Source organism: Bubalus bubalis, chromosome X (assembly GCF_019923935.1).
Source record: "Bubalus bubalis isolate 160015118507 breed Murrah chromosome X, NDDB_SH_1, whole genome shotgun sequence".
NCBI classification, from domain to species: domain Eukaryota; kingdom Metazoa; phylum Chordata; class Mammalia; order Artiodactyla; family Bovidae; genus Bubalus; species Bubalus bubalis.
Genome location: NC_059181.1, coordinates 88650291 through 88667585, shown reverse-complemented (window position 1 = coordinate 88667585; position 17295 = coordinate 88650291). Strand labels below are relative to the sequence as shown.

The 17295-nt window shown below is 42.5% G+C and overlaps 1 long non-coding RNA gene and 1 pseudogene across 1 annotated transcript in view; one reads left to right on the top strand and one right to left on the bottom strand.

Moving 5' to 3' along the window:
* The first annotated feature begins 5937 nt into the window (after window positions 1-5937).
* Window positions 5938-17295, top strand: part of LOC102398213 — a 52841-nt gene continuing 41483 nt past the window's right edge. Inside the window, exons 1-2 of the long non-coding RNA XR_006640628.1 lie at window positions 5938-6109; window positions 6719-6851. This is a non-coding gene — a long non-coding RNA (uncharacterized LOC102398213). The remainder of the gene's footprint in view (window positions 6110-6718; window positions 6852-17295) is intronic.
* LOC102415364 lies at window positions 12998-14083 on the bottom strand (annotated as a pseudogene).

Below are 17295 nucleotides of genomic sequence, written 5' to 3'. Positions count from 1 at the left end.
ACTGCCAAGGAATTCCCCCACAGATCATTGTAATATCTATCAAACCTGACCCTCAAGAACCCATCTTCGATCCCTTGGGCATGGTGTCATCTGTTGAGAATGCATGGTATATTGTGATTAGGGCAAAAGCTGGAATCCCATTCCTCCTACATCCACCCCTCGATTCACACTATAAAAATGTCATGATCAGATGCCAGGCCTCGATGGACCATCCATGGAGCCACCCCAAGCATTGATATGGAGCAGTGCTCAAGTCCCAACTCTTGGAGAGACCTGTAGACCTCCAGCCTCATCCCTCTCTGGGAGAAATCTCACTTTCATCTCTATTACCTGAGATCTCCTTTCTCCCTACCAGGTACAAGCAGCCTAATCATTTCCATGCATGCATGTGCCTGCTTAGTCGCTCAGTCATGTCCAGCTCTTTGCAACTCCACAGACTGTAGCCTGACAGGCTCCTCTGCCGAAGGGATTATCCAGGCAACAATACTGGAGTGGGTTCCCAGGCCCTCCTCCAGGGGATCTTCCTGACTCAGGGATCAAACTGCATCTCCAGTCTCCTGCATCACAGGTGGATTCTTTTCCAGCTGAGCCCCAAGGGAAGCCCAATCATTTCCATAAGTTTTCACAAAGGACAGAAGGAACACTAGCTTCAGACAACTTCTGCTTCCAACTCTATTATAAACCTCCCATGCAGCAAGGGGCAGAAGCCCAAGGCCTGGCTTCCTGTTGCAGGGAGGGTAAACACAGGGAGAGCAAAGATTAACCAATTCGGAAGTACATGTCCTGATACCTTTGCTAAAGCTCTGCCACCAGCGACTAAAAGTGCCCAGGCTGCCTGCTTCCACCCCTGGCTATGGCAGTTGCCATGGGGAGCAACCTCTTGTTAATTTTTCTCTGTGCTCAGGAGCACATGCTTTGGAGTCACACATATCCACGAAAAGATGATAATGACACCTCACTAGTAGGGTTGTTGTGATATGAAATCTAGTCACCAACATGAAGAATTTAGATCTGGGTCCCTCTAAACAATCTATCTCATAAATAGGAGCTCTTTCCTTTGTTGACTAGAGAACTCATGTGGTCCTGACCTGCTCATTCAGTCAGGGTCCCTTACCTAGATTTCAGGCCAGAATCACCTTGCGGATCTTTTCCTAAACCCTCATATGAAATTCCCTTCTTGGTGTAAATAGGGCTTCTGTATCAAAAGCCCTTCAAGTTATTCAGCCATAATGATATGAGCCTTAAAAGATACATATGCCCATTTGGCACGAATAATGTATCAGTCAGTTAGTCAGTTCAGTTGCTCAGTCGTGTCCGACTTTTTGCGACCCCATAGACTTCAGCAGGCCAGGCCTCCCTGGCCATCACCAACTCCTGGAGTTTGCTCAAACTCATGTCCTTTGAGTCGGTGATGCCATCCAACTATCTCATCCTCTGTTGTCCCCTTCTCCTCCTCCCTTCAATCTTTCCCAGCATCAGGGTCTTTTCAAATGAGTCAGTTCTTTGAATCAGATGGCCAAAGTATTGGAGTTTCAGCTTCAACATTAGTCCTTCCAATGAATATCCAGGACTGTTTTCCTTTAGAATGGACTGGTTGGATCTCCTTGCAGTCCAAGGGACTCTCAAAGTCTTCTCCAAAACCACAGTTCAAAAGCATCAATTCTTTGGTGCTCCACTTTCTTTATATCCAACTCTCACATGCATACAAGACTACTGGAAAAACTACAGCTTTGACTAGATGGACTTTTGTCGGCAAAGTAATGTCTCTGCTTTTTAATTTGCTGTCTAGGTTGCTCATAACCTTTCTTCCAAGGAGTAAGCGTCTTTTAATTTCATGGCTGCAGTCACTATCTGCAGTGATTTTGGAGCCCCCAAAGATAAAGTCAGCCACTGTTTCCACTGTTTCCCCATCTATTTGCCATGAAGTGATGGGACCAGATGCCATGATCTTAGTCTTCTGAATGTTGAGCTTTAAGCCAGCTTTTTTGCTCTCATTTTTCACTTTCATCAAGAGGCTCTTTAGTTCTTCTTCGCTTTTTGCCTAAGGGTGGTGTCATCTGCATATCTGAGTTTATTGGTATTTCCCCTGGCAATCTTGATTCCAGCTTCTGCTTCATCCAGCCCAGCGTTTCTCATGATTTACTCTGCATATAAGTTCAATAAGCAAGGTGACAATATACAGCCTTAATGTATTCCTTTCCCGATTTGGAACCAGTCAGTTGTTTCATGTCCAGTTCTAACTGTTGCTTCCTGACCTGCATACAGATTTCTCAGGATGTAGGTAAGGTAGTCTAGTATTCCCATGTCTTTAAGAATTTTCCACAGTTTGTGGTGATCCACACAGTCAAAGGCTCTGGCATTGTCAATAAAGCAGAAATAGATGTTTTTCTGGAACTCTCTCGCTTCTTCTGTGATCCAATGGATGTTGGCAATTTGATTTCTGGTTCCTCTGCCTTTTATAAATCCAGCTTGAACATCTGGAAGCTCACGGTTCATGTACTGTTGAAGCCTGGCTTGGAGAATTTTAAACATTACTAAGGTGTGAGATGAGTACAACTGTAGGGTAGTTTGAGCATTCTTCTGCATTGCCTTTCTTTGGGATTAGAATGAAAACTGACCTTTTCCAGTCCTGTGGCCATTGCGAGTTTCCAAATTTGCTGGCATATTGAGTGCATCACTTTCACAGCATCATCTTTTAGGATTTGAAATAGCTCAACTGGAATTCCATCATCTCCACTAGCTTTATTCGTAATGATGCTTCCTAAGGCCCACTCCACTTGGCATTCCAGGATGGCTGGCTCTAGGTGAGTGATCATTCCATCGTGATTATCAGTTCTTCTGTGTATTCTTGCCACCTTTTCTTAATATCTTCTGCTTCTGTTAGGTCCATACCATTTCTGTCCTTTATTGTGCCCATCTCTGCACGAAATATTCTCTTGGTATCTCTAATTTTCTTGAAGAGATCTCTAGTCTTTCCCATTCTACTGTTTTCCTCTATTTCTTTGCATTGATTGCTAAGGAAGGCTTTCTTATCTCTCCTTGGTATTCTTTGGAAGTCCACATTCAAATGGGTATATCTTTCCTTTTCTCCTTTGCCTTTTGCTTCTCTTCTTTTCACAGCTATTTGTAAGGTCTCCTCAGACAGCTGTTTTGCTTTTTTGCATTTCTTTCCCTTGGGGATGGTCTTGATTCCTGTCTCCTGTACAATGCCACGAACCTCTGTCCATAGTTCTTCAGGCACTCTATCAGATCTAATCCCTTGAATCTATTTGTCACTTCCACTGTATTATCGTAAGGGATTTGATTTATATCATACCTGAATGGGTTTTCCCTGCTTTCTTCAGTTTAAGTCTGAATTTGGCAATAAGGAGTTCATGATCTGAGCCACAGTCAGCTCCCAGTCTTGTTTTTGCTGACTATATAGAGCTTTTCCATCTTTGGCAGCAAAGAATATAATCAATCTGATTTTGGTATTGACCATCTGGTGATGTCCACATGTAGAGTCTTCTCTTGTGTTGGTGGAAGAGGGTCTTTGCTATGACCAGTGCTTTCTCTTGGGAAAACTCTACTAGCCTTTGCCCTGCTTCATTTTGTACTCCAAGGCCAATAGTGTATGACAATGTCCATTTCCCCTTCATTCTACCAGCATTAGTCATTAACAGCTTTTTTCTTTACTTCCAAATATGATCTCTTCATTATTCCCAGACAGGCCCCAGTGAAGAGTCACCTCAGAAGGTCTGTCAGACTTATAGGTTTACATGCTCCTTTGCTAGGGTTGCCAGATTTAGCAAGTAAACACATAGGATGCCCAGTTGTACTTGAACTTCAGATGAACAAAGAAATATTTCTTGCAACAAATTTACACTAAGAATATTTGTTGTTTATTTTAAATTCAAATTTAAATGGTTTAAATATAATCCAGTAACCCTATGCATGGAGTGAACTGGAGGAGAACCAAGATGCTCCTGTCAACAGCCCCAGCTGATTCCCCAGCAGAAGCCAGCACCAATGCTCATCCATGTGAATGAGCATTCTTGGATGTACTAGCCTAGTGGAGCCTCCAGCTGACAACAGCAGCAGGTGAGACTCCACATAGAGCAGAAAACCACCCAGCTGAACCCAGTCAACCCACAGTATCCTGAGAGATTAAAATATGGCTATTGTTTTGGTGGTGTTTGTCAAACAGAAATGGATATCCGAGCAACATAGTTTTGGTGATTTCTCTTTTTCTACAGTTTGTAACCATTGGATAAGACAGGGATTTGCTGATCTTTGAAGGTTTGGTAGGATTTCATAATTTTGGCTATAGTCTGTGTGTGGGTTTATATGTGAGGATAGGTTTTGAACATTTCCTCAATTCCTTTTTGGATTCCCAGAATAAATTTTCATGATGTATGATTTTCATCATACTCTTGGAATTTCAGAAATTTTTTCCAATCCCCTTGCTCAGACAAGGCTTTGCTGCAAGTCATGTTTGTGAAGGGAAGAAGAGGGTATTGCTGCAAACTGCTCCCTGAGATGCATAGAAAGCCATATCCTCAGAAGATGGCTTTGTGAGTACAGTCAGAACAAGCAGTGTCTACCCATTTTGAGAAGAGTTTCTCAAAGAAGGTGTCCTGAAACACTTTCTCCTGCTACAAGGATAGACTTGCAAGGAAGCCACTCTTCTTGAGTATGCAAAGGATGCCTTCACTAGAACGCAGAGAGATATACATTGCAGTCCTGGTCCTTTCTAACTGTCCAGATACATCACTGCAGGGTGGATAAATCTCTGCAGTTCTGGGGTTCATGAATACGTAGCCCACTTGCCTTGTGTGAAATCTTACGCACATTCTACACTATCAGCTTTATAAGGAACAAAGTTGATGTATTTTTCTCCTTATTTTTCATATTTCTTATTTGGTTTAGAGTCAAGATGTGGAAGAATGTGTTTTCATGGCCTCTTAAAAACTCAACCACATTGGAGCAAAACCGTAAGAATAGTTTGGGAGTCAGTGAGACAGAAAAGAGAAGAGCTGTGGATCTGTTTGTAGACCCACTCCTGAGGGCAGAGCAAACATGTGCTCTATAAGGGCAGCTTGCTTCAAGAGTTTGATGGGAGAGGGCCTCTGCTGTGCAATTTGTTTGTTCTTCCAACCTCACTAATCAGGGAAATGATTTTCTGGGTAGAGGAGTGAGTGTATATAGAGAGGCCTCATGGTTTTGGTTGTGTCTGTTCCTCCACATATAAGATAAAATATCAGAAATGGAGGATAAAAATTCCGCAGGGAAAACCAATGTATGGTTTAAATGGCTTAGTTTTCTGCCTATAAAGTGTTTTAGGTTTGCCTCCCTGAAATGACTCTGAGATTTCTTCATTGACATTTTTCTGTATGTATCTAGATCATTCAGTCATGTGATCAGACAGTTTATTTCTTTGCAGATTGCTAACTGCTTAGTATGGACTGTTATAGCGTATGTTTACCCTCAGAGGGAGGGCTAACTCATCTCCCCAGAACCTTAGGATATTTCTCTGGGTCTCCACGTTCTAATAATACATCCCCGGTGGTGGTTTAGTGGCTAAGTCGTGTCTGACTCTTGAGACCCCATTGTCTGTAGCCTGCCAGGCTCCTCTGTCCATGCGATTTCCCAGGTTAGAATACTGGAGTGGGTTTCCTTCTCCAGGGGATCTTCCTGACCCAGGGATCAAAACCCTCCACCCTTCCCCTACATTGCAGGCAGATTCTTTTACCGCTGAGCCACGAGGGAAGCCCCCTACTGTCTCTTTAAGGCAAATGCAATTCCTGACCACAAGTACGTAATCTGTCGCACCAAACTGGACAGAAGATTTTTGCTAGTTGCCGGGGTCCCAGTCTAGTGGCTCTAATGAGTATGTTTTCTCAGTTGCAGCCTGAAGAAATGAGGTGTTTTACTTTAAGCTAAAGACAAGGGGGTGCAGGAGGGTGGGAAGGTATTGGTACTTAAGGTGGTGGAGGATCTGCCTGCTCCTGGCGGTTGCTATAGAAACGTGACGTCAACGAGGCGACCTTGAAGACTTTTTAATGGAGACAGAAGTGCCTGGAGAAGAGAGCAGGTTTCGGCCTTAGGTGTTTGGAACTGAGTTGGGAGAGTGAGTTCCTGCCGTGGGCGCTGGACCCCCTGGGGTGTGGGAAGACAAAGTTATCCACACTCAAGTGGCTGCTTTCCCGCTTTGGGTCTCGGTGCCCCGCTGTCTCGTAGGTAAAGCATTGGTTGGGGTCCAGCCCGGCCCCAGTAAGTGTGGTGTGCTGCGCCAGGGGTGTCCTGGAGCCACTTTCCTCCTAAATGCAGGAGCTCGGGAGGTGAGACAGATAGCGACTCTCTGAGCCTCAACTTTCCCTTCTGTAAAATGGGGGTAAGAATGCTTTCCCCACAGGATCTCTGAGAACATTCAATGCTAACACATGAGGAAGCCGATGGCCCTGTGGTTATTGCAGGATCATGAATGTCTGTATGAATCCAGGCCACTTCTTACTCCTTTTCAACTTTGTTGTTAAGGGATAGATGAGAAAAGGAGAAGAAAAAGGCCACGGTAGGAAGCTCATTGTAACATCTGGTTGTTACTATCCAGTTGTTTCAGTGGCATTGTAACTACCCAGTGACTAGCATGGTGTGGGGCACAGTTACACTGATAAACCGTGGTGATTGCTGGATGTGTCTCTCCTTGTGCAGCCCTCATGCCAGTGGCCTTTCTCATCAGGTGTCTGAAGGAGACAGCTTCTGAGGATCAGTGTCCTGTTGACTGATGGAGCTTCTACTCCAGGTTCAAGGGCAGCAGTCCTCAGGAGACCCCAGCACTTCACATCTTCAGTTGGATATGACGCCTGACTCAAGTGAGTTCATAGATCTGATAAAAGCACGTTGTGGGATATCTCTGTAAGGTTCACAAACTAGACTAACAGTAGCTACTTTGATCTCATCATGGGAATGAGTTTGGCAGGTGGGATTTCATTCCCTCAGCTGCTACATGCTTTTTAGTAACTCTTGAGGCCCATCTGAGAGAAGACTTTTTCTTTGTGATGAGAAGCAATGGATTGTCCAATTGGGAAGGCAGTTTATTTTTAACATTCGTTTGTAATAAATATAGTTAAATTAAATAAATAAACATACCATATAAATAATAATAATCAGTGATTCCCTTGTGTATCTCAGATGGGTATGCAAATATGCAGTTGTTAGATCTTCCTAACAATTTGACATTGTAATGTAGATTGTTCCCTGTTGCAAATAGGTTTTATTCCCTTTTTTTTTTCCCCATTTTAAATGAGTTGTTTTATTGTATTGTTACTGAGTTTTAGGATTTTTTTATTCTAGCCAGATTAACCCCTTATCAGATACATGATTTGCAAATATTTCCTCCCGTTCCATAGGCTTCTTTTTCACTTTGTTGCTTATGTCCTTTAATGAAGAGAAGTTTTTAATTTTGGTAGAGTCCAATTTAGCCATTTTCACTTTTGTTGTCTGTACTTTGGTGTCATATCCAATAAATCAATGCCAAATCCAGTGTCATGACGCTTTTCTCCTATATTTTCTTCTCAGAGTTTCATAATTTTAGGCCTTATGTTTAAGTCTTTGAGCCGTTTGAGTTAATTTTTGCATATGGTGGGAGATGAGTCCAGCTTCACTCTTTCTCATGTGGATATTCATTTTTCCTGGCACTATTCATTGAAATGACTACCCATTGAATAGCCTTGGAACTCTTATCAAAATAATTTGATCATATATGTTCAAGGGTATTTCTGGGCTCTCTATTCAATTCCACTAGTTTTGTATATCTTTCTTTAGGCAAGTACCAAACATTTTGACTACTGAAGTCCTATAGTAAGTTTTGAAATTAGGAATAGTAAGTCCAACTTATTTTTTCTCTTTCAAGATTATCTTGGATATTCAGGATTCTTTTCTATTTTTGCAAAAAAAAATCATTATGTTGTTTTTAGAAACTGTTTATAATGACATGTTTTTAGAAAAACAGACAACTTCCAAGTGCTGGTTTAAAATGTCAGCCATCAGATCAGATCAGATCAGATCAGTCGCTCAGTCGTGTCCGACTCTTTGCGACCCCATGAATCGCAGCACGCCAGGCCTCCCTGTCCATCACCAACTCCCGGAGTTCACTCAGACTCATGTCTATCGAGTCAGTGATGCCATCCAGCCATCTCATCCTCTGTCATCCCCTTCTCCTCCTGCCCCCAATCTCTCCCAGCATCAGAGTCTTTTCCAACGAGTCAACTCTTCACATGAGGTGGCCAAAGTACTGGAGTTTCAGCTTTAGCATCATTCCTTCCAAAGAACACCCAGGGCTGATCTCCTTCAGAATGCAATGGTTGGATCTCCTTGCAGTCCAAGGGACTCTCAAGAGTCTTCTCCAACACCACAGTTCAAAAGCATGAATTCTTCGGCGCTCAGCCTTCTTCACAGTCCAACTCTCACAGCCATACATGACCACAGGAACAACCATAGCCTTGACTAGACGAACCTTTGTTGGCAAAGTAATGTCTCTGCTTTTGAATATGCTATCTAGGTTGGTCATAACTTTCCTTCCAAGGAGTAAGCGTCTTTTAATTTCATGGCTGCAGTCACCATCTGCAGTGATTTTGGAGCCCAGAAAAATAAAGTCTGACACTGTTTCCACTGTTTCCCCATCTATTTGCCATGAAGTGATGGGACCGGATGCTATGAGCTTCGTTTTCTGACTGTTGAGCTTTAAGCCAACTTTTTCACTCTCCACTTTCACTTTCATCAAGAGGCTTTTGAGTTCCTCTTCACTTTCTGCCATTAGGGTGGTGTCATCTGCATATCTGAGGTTATTGATATTTCTCCCAGCAATCTTGATTCCACTTTGTGTTTCTTCCAGTCCAGCGTTTCTCATGATGTACTCTGCATATAAGTTACATAAACAGGGTGACAGTATACAGCCTTGACGAACTCCTTTTCCTATTTGGAACCAGTCTGTTGTTCCATGTCCAGTTCTAACTGTTGCTTCCTGATCCGCATACAAATTTCTCAAGAGGCAGATCAGGTGGTCTGGTATTCCCATCTCTTTCAGAATTTCCCACAGTTTATTGTGATCCACACAGTCAAAGGCTTTGGCATAGTCAATAAAGCAGAAATAGATGTTTTTCTGGAACTCTCTTGCTTTTTACATGATCCAGCGGATGTTGGCAATTTGATCTCTGGTTCCTCTGCCTTTTCTAAAACCAGCTAGAACATCAGGAAGTTCAGGGTTCACGTATTGCTGAAGCCTGGCTTGGAGAATTTTGAGCATTACTTTACTAGCGTGTGAGATGAGTGCAATTGTGCGGTAGTTTGAGCATTCTTTGGCATTGCCTTTCTTTGGGATTGGAATGAAAACTGACCTTTTCCAGGCCTGTGGCCACTGCTGAGTTTTCCAAATTTGCTGGCATATTGAGTGTAGCACTTTCACAGCATCATCTTTCAGGATTTGGAATAGCTCAACTGGAATTCCATCACCTCCACTAGCTTTGTTCGTAGTGATGCTTTCTAAGGCCCACTTGACTTCACATTCCAGGATGTCTGGCTCTAGGTGAGTGATCACACCATCGTGATTATCTGGGTCATGAAGATCTTTTTTGTACAGCCATAGAATTTATTATTTAAAAGTAAACAGTTTTGCTTTAGAGTTTGTCCTAACATAATGATACTCAGCCACATTCCCTGAAATAACCAATTCTGCTAAATATCAATATGATTTCCCTGGGATGTAATATTTTTATTTCTATACTTCAGAAAGAAATGAACATCAACTTACCCTAAATATTTGGGTATATTTTATTGCATATGATTATTTTGTTTATATGGAGCATACCCCATTTGATAAGATATAATGTGGATGTGTTAATACCACAAGAGCACAATTGTAGGAATTTTTCACCTGATTAATTGCATCAGAGAATTATGAATATATAAATATATTTCAAATATTTTATTGAGGTAAGGTCAACGTACAATAATACTGTGGATATTTAAAATATATGCTCTGTTTTGATATATGTATGCACCTGTGAATCTAATACTACAGTCAAGATAATGAACATATCTATCATCTCAATAGGCTTCCTTGTGCTCCTTGGTAATATGCCCACTAAGCTCTCCTCTGCCTCTTTCTCTACTTCAATCTACCTCATTCATAGGCTTCCATTGACTTTTGTCACTATAGATTAGCTTTCGTTTCCTGTAATGTGGAACTATCCTGTTATTTGGATATATAACAATTTATTCTGTCCATTCACCTGTTAATGGATATTTGGGTTGTTTCCAATTTGGGGCTCTTGGAAATAAACCTTCTATGAACATTTGTATATAATTCTTTCCTGGGACATATATTTTCTCTTTCTATGTAAGTACTTACAAGCACAATGATTAGTAAAATTGGTAGTTGTAAAATTAACTATCTAAGAAACTGCTAAACTTTTTTCCTAAGTAGTCAGAGCATTTTGCATTGCCACCAGCAGTGTACGAGATATGAGGGTTCCATCCTCCACAACCTTGCCAATATTTTGTATGGTCATTCTTTTTAAGTTTGGACTTTCTTAGAGGGGTGTAGTGATTTCTCATAAGTTTTAATTTGTATTTTCCTAATGACTGATGATAATGAGCATCTTTTCATGTGCTTGTTTGACAGGTGTATATCTTAGGTGAAGTATCTGTTCAAATCTTTTGTTCACTTATTTATTGAAGTGTCTTTGTGAGATTTTTAATTCTGGATAACAAATCTGCGAATCACAAATATTTTCTCTCATTCATTCAATGGCTTGTCTTTTTATTCTCTCAGCAGTGTTCTTAGAAGAACATAAGTTTTAATTTTGTGGAAATTCAGTGCATCAATTTGTTCATTTATGGTTTGATTTTGCTTTTGATGTCATATCTAAGAAATCTTTACCAAACCTAAGGTCACAAGAATTTTCTACTGTATTTTTCTAGAGTTTTAGAATAGTTTTAGCTTTTATGTTCACATCAGGGATTCTTTTTGAGTTAACTTTTGTATGTAGTGCATTATATAGATCAAAGTTCACACTCAGATGCTCAGTTGTGTCCTGCGACCCCAGTGGATCATAGCTTGCCAGGCTTTTCTGCCCGTGGGATTTCCCAGGCAAGAATACTGGAGTGGGATGCCATTTCCTCCTTCAAGTAATCTTCTCTACCCAGGGATCGAACCTGCATCTCTTGCATCTCCTGCATTGGCAGGTGGATTCTTCACCACTAGTGCCACCTGGGAAGCCCCATCGATCACAGTCTATATTTGTGCATATTGCTATCCACTTGTCAAGTTCCATTTGTTGAATAGACTCCTTTTTCCACTGAATTGCCTTTGTAGCTTTGTTGAAAATCAGTTGCCCATATATGTGTGGGTCTATTTCTGGAATTTTAATTTTGTTCCTTTGATATACATTCCTACCTTCATCCCACTACCACAGTGCCTTGATTACTATAGATTTATGAGTTTTGAAATAAGAAAGTGCTTATCTGCCAACATTTTCCTTCTTTTCACAGTTGCTTTTTGTAGACTAAAGTGAAAGTGAAAGTGAAGTCGCTCAGTCATGTCCGACTCTTTGCGACCCCGTGGGCTGTAGCCTACCAGGCTCCTCTGTCCATGGGATTTACCAGGCAATAGTACTGGAGTGGATTGCCATTTTCTTCTCCATTGTAGGCTAAGGCCTTTGCATTTTCAATGATTTTTTAGAATAATCTCATCAATTTCTTTTTTAAAAAAAGAACATTTGGGTTTTTATGGGGATTGAAGGAATCTCAGTTTGGGAAGAATAGACATCTTCACAATACTGAGTCCTCTGACCATGGAGGATGATATACCCCTTCATTTATTTAGGCCTGCTTTAATTTTTCTCAGCAGTGTTTTACAGTGTTCAGAGTTTAGGCCTTGCACATTTGTGGATGCAGATGTACAATATAGATTATCTCTATGTAGTTCATACTTTTTGATGATACTGTCATGGGAATATTTTTATTATAATTTCCAGGTATTATATTTTCACCGCATGTGTCAGTAGCTGATTATTTCTGGGAAATCTTTGTGGTTTAAAGCACAGGTTACTCTAGGATGGAAAAGATACTTGAGTTTTAATACCTATATTAGAGTTCTCAAAGAGAACCAATGGGATGTATATACAGAGAGATTTATTTTAAGGAAGTGACTTATTAGTTTGTGGAGTCTGATGGGGGAAGCCGAAAGACTGGAGACTGAGGAAAGACTTTTAGTTGGAATCTGGAGGTAGTCTGCTGGTGAGTCATGAGAAGCTGATGATGGAGAAAAAGTCCAAAGGAAGGAATTCCCTGGCAATCCAGGGGTTAGGACTCCGAACTTTCACTGCTAAGGGCCTACGTTCAATCCCTAGTCAGGGAACTAAGATCTCATGAGCCACGTGGCAGCATGGCCAAAAAGAAGAAGAAAAAAATCCAAAGGAGCTTAAGTGTGAACCCATGTGGGAAAGCAATCTATGGTTGCAGGTGGGAAGGGAGGACCAGTGTATTTTTGAGTAATTACATTAACAGAGACACACCAGCTATGAGAGACCTCTGTATGGCAGACATTAAATTAATAGTACACTAATATCAGTTGTGTAGGTCAGGATTTTTCCAAGGGTGGTCCATAGACAACTTCATCAAAACTGCCCGGGGTGCCTGTTGAAACAGCTGATTTCTGGGCTCACCTTGGTGATTTTAGATTCTGCTGTATCTAAAATAGGGAGGTGGATTGGGAGGGTGTGTATGTGTTGAATACTTTCTCCTGTTGGTTGTGATATCATCCAAGTTGGAAAAGCACTGCTGTGGCTTTGCAAGAAGGTGGTTTTACAATTTTTTTAAAATTTTTAATCCTTTAATGTATAATTTTGGTGTCAACTTCTCCCTCCTACAACTCAAATTTAAATATCTGCATTTGATCCCAGTAGGTAGAAAAGTCTGACAAAGGTCCATATATATATATATATATATTTTTTTTTTTAACTGCACCAAAGGCGTATCCTAGCTTTATTAAAGGGCCCGCACCACAGTCAATATAAAAACACAAAAAGTCCCATCAGTTTAATAATAATAAAAAACCCCAAAAATGGAAAACTGAGGGGGCAGGGAAGAGGCCCCTGGGGCAGGGGCACGGGGAGCCCTGCTCGTGGCACCAGGCCTGACCGCAGGGCCCCCTGGTATTGCTGTTGCTATGAGGTCGGGGGGGGGGGGGGGGGGGGGGGCGGGGGGCAGTGATTGTCCTGTGGAGCCACCGCTCAGCTGGGTCGAGGACCCTTACTTCTTCTGGGGTGTGCTCAGCTTCTGCATGCCCCGGATCTTGTCCAGCAGGTCAGAGATGAAGGCCTCAGTGGGTTTGTAACAGTCAACCAGCAGCTCCTTGACCCTGGCAGCCCGGGTATTATTGCTCTCCGTGACCAGGAGTTCATCCACGTCGATTTCCAGCTCTGGGATCTCCTCTTCCTGGCAGTCGTAGAGGCGAGTGAGCTGCTCCAGGACCCACTCCTCCAGGTTGAGGCGCTTCCGTAGCTCCTTGCGGTCGTACTTGACCGTGACCTTCCCTTGGGGCCTCACTGGGCCCTTGTCGTCCGAGCTGCCCAGGCCCTCGCCTGCAGCCCCAGGGGGGCTCTGAAAGTAGACGCGGGGCCCTGGGCCGCCACTCCCCGGTCCGGGGGCCGGGCCACCAACGCTGCGCCCCCCGCGAGGCCGCTGTCAGCCATGGCGGAGGGGGGGTGGGGGTGGGGGAGGGGACGTGCGCGCGTCGGGCCCCTCCCTGCGCCGCCGCCTCCCGCTGGCTCTAGGCCGCTGGCTCGGGTTAGCTCGTGAGCTCGGCTCCGCATGGCTCCGCGGCGAGGGCAGCGGCGGGGGTGCCCGGGGGCAGCTGCAGCATGCGGAGCCCTCGGGCCTGGCCTGGCCGCGCCCTGGCCCCTCCCCACTGATCCACCCGCCCTTTGTCCCCCACGGCCTCAAGGTCCATATATTTAAAGCTATGGTTTTTCCGATAGTCATGTACGGATGTGAGACGGCTGAGCGCTGAAGAATTGATGCTTTCGAACTGTGGTACTGGATAAGACTCTTGAGAGTCCCTTGGACAGCAAAGAGATCAAACCAGTCAATCCTAAAGGAGAGTAAACCCTGAATATTTACTGGAAAGACTGATGCTGAAGTTGAAGCTCCAATACTCTGGCCACCTGATGCAAAGAGCTGATTCATTGGAAAAGACCCTGATGCTGGGAAAGACTGAGGTCAGGAGGAGAAGGAGGCGACAGAGGATGAAAAAGGTTGGATGGCATCATCGACTCAACGGACATGAATTTGAGCAAACTCTAGAGATAGTGAAGGACAAGGAAACCTGGTGTGCCGCAGTCCGTGGGATCACAAAGAGTCGGACACGACTGAGCGACTGAACAACAACAAGGTAAAAAAGGGAACAATTCCTTCTTTTCAGTAATACTTATTCAGCATTTTATATGGGAGGGATTGCAGTAGTTTCCCAAGACTGCCATGACAAAGTACCACAAGCTGGGTGGCTTAAACAATAGAAATGTATCGTCTCACAGTTCTGGAGGCGAGAAACCTGAAATCAATGTGTTAAAAGGGCCATGAGCCCTCTGAAACCCGTTGGGGAATCTGTCTGAGCTTCTTCCTAGCTTCTGGTGGCAGTCTTTGCATTTCTTGGCTTGGCGCTGTATAACTCCAACCTCTGCTTGCATCATCACGTGATGTTATCCCTGTTCTTCTGTCTTCATGCCGCTATCTTTTTTTTTTAATTTAATTTAATTTAATTTTTTAACTTTACAATATTGTATTGGTTTTGCCATATATCAAAATGAATCCGCCACAGGTATACATGTGTTTCCCATCCTGAACCCTCCTCCCTCTGGGTCATCCCAGTGCACCAGCCCCAAGAATCCAGTATCGTGCGTCAAACCTGGACTGGTGACTCGTTTCATATATGATATTATACATGTTTCAATGCCATTCTCCCAAATCATCCCACCCTCTCCCTCTCCCACAGAGTCCAAAAGACTGTTCTATACATCAGTGTCTCTTTTGCTGTCTCGTATACAGGGTTATTGTTACCATCTTTCTAAATTCCATATATATGCCTTAGTATACTGTATTGGTGTTTTTCTTTCTGGCTTACTTCACTCTGTATAATAGGCTCCAGTTTCATCCACCTCATCAGAACTGATTCAAATGTATTCTTTTTAATGGCTGAGTAATACTCCATTGTGTATATGTACCATAGCTTTCTTATCCATTCATCTGCTGATGGACATCTAGGTTGCTTCATGTCCTGGCTATCTTATAAAGACACCAGTCACAGTGTTTCAGGGACCATGCTACTCTAGTATGACCTCATCTTAACTAACTACATCTGCAACAGCCATAGTTCCAAGTGAAGTTATGTTAGGAGACACTGGGAATTAAGACTTCAACATATTTTTGGGGGATGACATTTCAACCCATCACACTCACTGAACTAGTTCCTGGGGATGCAACCCAGTGACTAAGAAAGGGCAATATGCCTAGAACTTTTACTCTAGTTTTAGAAACTGGCAATAAGCAGGGAAACAAATCAATAAGCAGGACCATTTTATATGGGAATAAATGCTTGCAACAAAATAGAATCCATTAGTAGAAAATTACAAGGACAGGGATTGTTGTAGACACAGTTGTCAGTGAAGCTCTTTCTTAGGACGTGATATTTAAGTTGAGTCCAAATGAAAAGCTTTATTAAAGACAAATGGAAACTTTATCACAATTTGCATGTCCTTATGAAAATTCTACCATTTATTGAGCTGATATTGTGTGCCTCATACCATTCCAAGTATTTGCATGTATTAATTCAATTAATTATCAAAACAACAATTCATGATGTAAGGACAGTTGTTCTCCTTAGAGAAGGATACTGAGGCCCAGAGAGGTTCTTTCATCCTCTCACGGTTCAGAGAGCCAGCTATGCCAAGGTCTCTGCAGTAGAATTTTTAAAATTATGTAATTCCTCACCATTTATCCTTGTAAAAATCAAAACACAAGGCAACATTTTTTGCTTTGAGCTTCTTTCTTCTGTGTCAGTTCTTTATAATTGCTTTTTTGCAGATGAGGCAGTTGAGTGGCTATGAGGTAAAGTAAAAGTGTTCAAATTCATACCATTTTTAAAATTTATTTTTTATTGAAGGATAATTGCTTTACAGAATTTTGCTGTTTTCTGTCAAACCTCAACATAAATCAGCCATAGGTATACATATGTCCCCTCCCTTTTGAACCACCCTCTCACCTCCCTCCCCATCCCACCCCTCTAGGTTGACCCAGAGCCCCTGTTTGAGTTTCCTGAGCCATACAGCAAATTCCTGTTGGCTATCTATTTTACATATGGTAATGTAAGTTTCCATGTTACTCTTTCTATATATCTCACCCTCTCCTCCCCTCTCCCCATGTCCATAAGTCTATTCTCTATGTCTGTTTCTCCATTGTTGCCCTGTAAATAAATTCTTCAGTACCATTTTTCTAGATTCTGTGTGTATGCATTAGAATATGATGTTTATCTCTTTCTGACTCACTTCACTCTGTATAATCGGTTCTAGATTCATCTACCTCATTAGAAGTGAGTCAACTGTGTTCCTTTTTATGGCTGAGTAATATTCCATTGTGTATATGTACCACAACTTCCTTATCCGTTCATCTGTCGATAGACATGTAGGTTGCTTCCTCGTTCTAGCTATTGTAAATAGTGCTGCCATTAACAATGGGATACATGTGTCTCTTTTAATTGTAGTTTCCTCAGTGTATATGCCTCAGAGTGGGATTGCTGGGTCATATGATGGTTTTATTCCTAGTTTTTTAAGGAATCTCGATACCGTCTTCCATAGTGGCTGTATCAATTTACATTCCCACCAATAGTGCAAGAGAGTTCCCTTTTCTCCACACCCTCTCCAGCACTTATTGTTTGTAGACTTTTTGATGATGGCCATTCTGACTGGTGTGAGGTTATATCTCATTGTAGTTTTGATTTGCGTTTCTCTAATAATGAGCGATGTTGAGCATCTTTTCATGTGTTTGTTAGCCATCTGTATGTCTTCTTTGGAGAAATGTCTGTTTAGGTCTGGAGAAGGCAATGGCACCCCACTCTAGTACTCTTGCCTGGTAGATCCCATGGACGAATGAGCCTGGTAGGCTGAAGTCCATGGGGTCGCTAAGAGTCGGACACGACTGAGCGACTTCACTTTCACTTTTCACTTTCATGCATTGGAGAAGGAAATGGCAACCCACTCCAGT